The 6,000-nt window shown below is 47.4% G+C and overlaps 1 long non-coding RNA gene across 1 annotated transcript in view; it reads left to right on the top strand.

Moving 5' to 3' along the window:
• The window catches only part of LOC115307797, a 40,984-nt gene continuing 34,984 nt past the window's right edge, over positions 1–6,000 (top strand). Inside the window, exon 1 of the long non-coding RNA XR_003916156.1 lies at positions 1–51. This is a non-coding gene — a long non-coding RNA (uncharacterized LOC115307797). The remainder of the gene's footprint in view (positions 52–6,000) is intronic.

Raw genomic sequence — 6,000 nt, 5'->3', positions numbered from 1 at the left:
GGGAGCCTTCTCTTCTTGTAATTGCTTAAAGAAAGCTGGAATTGTGCCGGGGTGAGTGTTGAACTTGAAGTTTGCCTTTGGAAAAGAAGAACATCAGCAAGTCCTGGGCAGAGTCAGGGAAGGGGAGGGTGGTGAAGTTTTCTGTGCTCAGAAGGATGTTCAGCTGAGTTAGTTTGTGCTGTAGAAGCTGCAAGGGAGTGTAAATCAGATTCCTCTGTCTGCTATGATTTCCTCAGAAATGCCTGTTGCTCTTTAGTCAGACCTTCTAAATGAATCCAAATTGCTTTTTAAGAGTAGACAACACCTAAAACTGTACATTTACGTGGTTTAAATTCCTTTTTGAGGAGAGTGCAAAAAAAAAAAGGGGGGGGAAATAAAGCCAAAATGAGGCCACTTGTGAGGGACCTGGTTGGCACAGTTACACCAACTAAAGCTGATACTTTGGACAGTGATGGCAACAAACCCTTTTCCCATTCAGAGTAGGTTTAAACTTATTCTTCCCAACAATGCTGGAAATGACTGTGCTGTTCTGTCCTAAATCAGGGTGGTTTCAAGTGTGTCAGGGTGTCCTTTCATTCTGTTATCTGATAATATCTCACAGGGTGCTTTGCAAGGAAGGTTTTCCTTTTGGATTTACCCAGAAATGAGATGTGCCCGAGGCACAGAGCATCCTCAGGTCCTGGGAGATGGGGTGGAAATCCCGTTGGGAGCACGGGGCAGTGCCACAAACACTGGGAATGTGATTGCATCCCTGTTTTCATGCTGCTGGATCAGTGATCTGTGATTATGCAGCCCTCTACTTCATTCAATCACTGGTTAATTTGATTTCCAGTTTAATTTGATGACAGTTTTGAGAGCCAAATCGCTTGTATTTAAACAAATGGCTTCTATTTTGATCAAATTTCATTGTGTTTGGCATGTGTTGGGGCATTATATGGATTAAAAATCGCTGAGACTGCGGTTCCTGCAGGTTTATTAGTTGGTGATGAATATTCAGTTACAAGCTGTACAAAACCTGGGTCTGGCAGGGAGTGGGAGAGGGGGGGGCTTAGAGCAAAACTGGGCTTTTCTCGCTGGTCCCAGTGATGCTGTGCAGCAAAGAAGCTCCAGATATCCTTGGGATCACCTGGATCTCCCTCAAAATATCTCATTTTTCAGGCCAAACCAGAACTTTGGGCTGCAGGGAGTGCGAGGGGGCAAGGCTGTCACCTTGTTCCTGCTCCCATTAAGGTGGGAGTGGGGTGTGCAGGGCAAAGAGAGGCTCCCTGTCCTTCAGAACCAGTCCCCTAATTCTGTTTAGTTGGGATTTTTCTGCCTGCAAGTGCCATGTGGGGTGATTCTTGAGAGTGTGAGAATGCTTTTATTATTTTGCTGGCGAGTTTGGAGCCCGTGGAAAAGGAATGGATGTGAGACTGCAGCAGTGTTGGGCCTCGGCTTTGTGTGTCGAGGGGGGAAAAGAGCCCTTTCAGAGTTCTATTTTTATCAGTTAATTAGTAGCTCTTGCTGACTTGTCAGTGCTGTGGTGATAACTATTCCCAGCTCTTCCCTGCAGTGGGGTCACTTTAGGCAGAGGATGCAGCAGCCAGCATTTGGCTGGGGGTTTAACCCCTTCCAAACTGTGCCCCCAAATCCAAGGGCAGGTTCCCAGGGGAGGAACCAGCATGTAAATACACAGAATATCGTGAGTCTTTACAAATTGTGGTTGACCTTAATTTCCCCTCTGCCCTGGAGGAGGAGTTGTGTCTCAGGAGGAGCAGAGTGTGGAGGTTTGCCGGTGGCCGAGTGACAGGCTTGGGATCAGAGGTAAAAGGCTGCAGGTTTCCCAATTCGGGCTCTTATCTGCTCTGCTGGTTTTCAGTGACTCAGGATGATCTGGGACCATGCTGGGGGTTTAACCCTTTCCAAACTGTGCCCCCAAATCCAAGGGCAGATTCCCGGGGGGAGGAACCAGCATGTAAATATACAGAACATCGTGAGTCTTCAGCAGAGGTGTTTTACAAATGGTGATTGACCTTAATTTTCCCTGTGCCCTGGAGGAGCTGCTGTATCTCAGGAGGAGCTGAGAGTGTGGAGGTTTGCTGATGGCTTGGGAGCAGAGGTAAAAGGCTACAGGTTTCCCAATTCTGGCTCTTATCTGCTGGTTTTCAGTGACTCAGGGGGGCGGGAGGTGACCACGCAGAACCTCTGGAGATAACACGTTGGTGTTTTGCCCCCTGCGGATGAGGAATTGCTGTTTTCCTGGTTTCTAAATGACGAAGCCCCGAATCTGCAGGTGCTGTTCTCGTCTTGTTGGGTTTATTGCCTGTGGTGTCACCTGGGTTTGATTCTCAGCAGTGCCGAGAGATAGGGAGGTGAGAGGCAGCTCAGCCCCAGCTCCAGCCTGGTTGTCACGGCCTGAATTTCTTTGTTTGTTGGTGACTCTCCGCTCGGGATGGGGGAGGGAGGACTAATTATCTCCAGAGAGAGGCTTTTAATGCTATTAGCCAGAGGAACAGGCTTCATCTCCCAACTTGAATGAGTTGTGTGAAATAACACGAAGCCCCGGTGGCAAAGATACGAAAATTGAGAGCAGTCCAAGCGGTTTCTCTCTGCTGAACCCTGCAAATAGATTTATTTTATTTTTTTTCCCCCTGCAAGCCTTTGGCTGGCAGCAGCTACTGGAGGAGGGGGAGAGCCGGGTAAACAGATTGTTAACTTTATTCTTTTGTGTTTGTGCTTTTGGAATGCTGATTCCAAAACACAGTTAGGAATCGCTCACCTACCAGCTGCACTGCGAAGTCGTGATGGGCAATTCATTATCAGGGACTAATTAACCGCGGCTGCTGAGTGTCATGGGGCAAAACAAGGTGCATACTGATGAGGTGGGTTTGTGCAAGCCTGGCACTTCTCCCGCAGTCGGTGCCTTTTGAAACAGATTTGGGAAAGATCATTGGACTTTGGTAAAGTTGAAGTGCCGTTAGACCTGAGGGTTTGAACCTTTTCACTGCCAGCTCCAAAAAGCTAAAAGCAGGAACCTCTTGCTGCCAGTACCTCACTTGTCTGCAAGGCTCTCTTTTAACCAATCCCCAAAAGTGATGCCCTTAATTAGAGCTGTGTTGCCACAGATTTAGTTGTCTAAAATCCAGCAAGATTAATCCCCAGCATTGATTTAAACCAGCCAGCCCCATATGGGCGTCTTTCATCACCTCACACTTATCTGTGGGAGGAGTGAACCTCTCTTTAATGTGCTTTTCTCTCCTCAGTTCTCTCCTTTGGCTTTTAAGGGTGCAAGCAAGAAAAAAATTTGGCCTGAATCCCACAGAGGAGCCTTGATTTGTAAACTTGGATCAAAGTTTGGGAGGCACTGACTGAGTTGGTGCCTGCACAGTGTTTAGTGCCAGGGCAAGCTCAGGGTAAGCACCATGTTACTGAGGGTGTCTTAGCAAAAAAAGGGGTTATTCTGGATGTGAGGTTGGCATCACAAGCTGTGTCTCAGACGTGGATGTGAAGCAGCCATGGAGGTGAAGCTTCCAGAGGCATTTATGGACGGGGGGGTAAAGCCAAAGGTTGTCGCCCTCGGAGAATTTGAGCTTTGAACAAAGGAAAGTCACTGTGCCAGTGTTCAGGGGACTTTGGCTGCACTTATGTGCCCTTGGAGGTTGTTCTCTTGACTAATCCTCCTCCTCAAAATCAAGTCAGGGGTGTTGGTCACTGGCTGAAGTCGCCGGTGCAGGTCGGGGGGATCGGCTGTGGGAGGTGGGATTTGATGGATATTATTTCTGTGTTGGCAGGAGCTCCCCTGCAGGTGCACAGAAGTGCTGCTGGGGGCTTGTTCTGGATCCCTCTCCTCTCCAGAGCTGTGTGAAAGCTCTTGCTGTTCTGCTGCAGTGGGTTTGCAGGTACAGCTGTCACCTGCCAGCCTTCGGATCCCAGTGCAGGAGAGGCTTCACTGGGATTCTGGGACAGAATCAAGGGCACGAGGGTTTGGGCTGGTCTTTGCTGGCTGCCTCAGGTTCTGTGGGAATGCATTTTTAAAGCTGCTCTGCTGCAGTGCAGTGACAGTGGAAATCTGGATGGATCCACAGAATTCCTGCTCCGTGCTCCTGGATGGAGTGACCTTGTGCTGCCGAGGTTCTCTTTATCAGCTGGGACCAAGGAGGAGGATGATAATTACTGAAGTAGTGATAATCTGTCAGATTTGTGCTAGAAAATGTGGGCTTTTATTGCCGTGGATATGAAGTTTAGTGTCTGTTCCAAACCAGGTGTAATTTACTGGTAGGTGGGAAACAGCAGGAGCAGGAGAAGGGCTGTTATGGAATCATAAATATGCTGAGTTGGAAGGGACCCATCAGAGGCATCGTGTCCAACTCTTGTTAGGTTTGTTCCCCCGTAAAAGGTGTTTGTGTGATGCCAGAAGAGAGAACAAATAATTAGAAGCAGAGTCTTCTTCCCTTACATGTTTTGATCAGCAGCAGGTGAGAAGTGGCACATTCCCTGCAGGGTCATGAAAGCTTCACTTACCTTGTGCTGAGAGTCAAATTAGTGCTTATATCCTGCTCCTGACTTGCTCTGTATCCTGTTCCTCCTGCCCGTGGATCAGGGCCAGAGGGGGAGCAAGGTCATGGAATTTTTCATCTTGTAATTCCAAATCAGTCTTTAGCATGCAGTCCCACAATTATGGACAGGAACCCTGAGATTACAGGTGGGTGTAAATGGGATTTCTCCTGGCTCAGCTGTGCCTTCTCAGAGCACTATCCACCTTTGGGTGGAAGTGTCAGGTGAGTGGGTCAGGCTGTCTTGGCTTGTGCTGTTTTCCAGCAGTTTTGGAGTTAGGGATGGCTTTTCTGTACCTGTTCAGAGCAGGTGGAGGCAATTAATAGGCTCAGCACAGGCAGAGCAGGGAAACTTCAGGAAACCCCATACCTGACATTATAAAAAGTGGTTTTTTTGTTGTCATTGTTCCATTTCACTTGTCCTATAAATACAGGATTTTTTTCCTGACTATGAGGATAAATGCAGGGACTGCTCAGTTACCTGAGGTTCTTCTGTCCCTCACCCAGGGAGGCTCTTATTTGGGAGTGTTAAGTATCCAGCTTCTTTGAGGATATTGGTGGGCTTATGGAATACATCTGGTAGAAAGAAATGGGATTTCCAGGATGAATTAATTGAGCTGGTCCTGAATGTGTCAGGCTTCCCAAAACCTGTGTGAGCACATCAGGCTTTGGGAAGTGGGATGGAGTGCTCTGAGGATCCCCAAAATCCACTTGACACCAGTGATTACACTAATCAGTGTTGTTCCTCACCTGCTTTCAGCTTCTAAAGGGAGCCTTCAATTTGTATTTTAATGACTGGGTTCTCTCCACCCATCAGCTGTGAGTCCAGGGAAAATAAGGATGTTTGTGTGGACAGAAGGCCTGATTTAGCTCCCAGCTACGTGGTGTTTGATGTCAGGCAAGTCACTTTTTCCTTGTTTCATCCTCCTGTCTATCCTCTCCCAGATTAGTGCTTAGTGAGGGTGTAGTCACCCTCCTCTTCGTAGCTGGAGGGACAAATTAATTCATCTCAGCCTTAAGGGCCATAATTAGCAGGTTCTACTGGTCTGGGTCCCATCCTACTCTGTGTGTAGGTGGGACCTTTAGTAAATGGAATATGAGTAACAGGAGGAAGGAAGCATTTGAGCAGCTGGGATGTGTTGGGTAAGTCCAACATCAGGTTCAGGGAGTTGTTTCTTCATTTGCACCTCGTCCTGTATTTTGTGAATGTGTAATTTGAAGTTTTAACTCTGCAGGTATTTTTTTATTTTAAGTCTTTATTCAGGTTTTACATTGGGCTTTTCTGCCTGTGGATCTTGTGGGTTTTTTTGGTTTGGCTTTTTTTATATTAAGTTCTTTTGCAAGGGAGGTTTTTTCAAGAGCTTCTCCAGTGAAATGGGAACAAGTTTGCCTTGATTCTGCAGCAAATTCCTGCTGCTCTTGGGAAGTGGGATTTATAAAGCTGCTGTGCTACATTTCAGCATGGAAA

The sequence above is a fragment of the Manacus vitellinus genome, unplaced genomic scaffold, assembly GCF_001715985.3.
Source record: "Manacus vitellinus isolate BGI_N305 unplaced genomic scaffold, ASM171598v3 scaffold_52_pilon, whole genome shotgun sequence".
NCBI lineage: Eukaryota > Metazoa > Chordata > Aves > Passeriformes > Pipridae > Manacus > Manacus vitellinus.
Note: the sequence above shows the minus strand (reverse complement) of the source record. Positions and strands in the feature narration are given on the sequence as shown.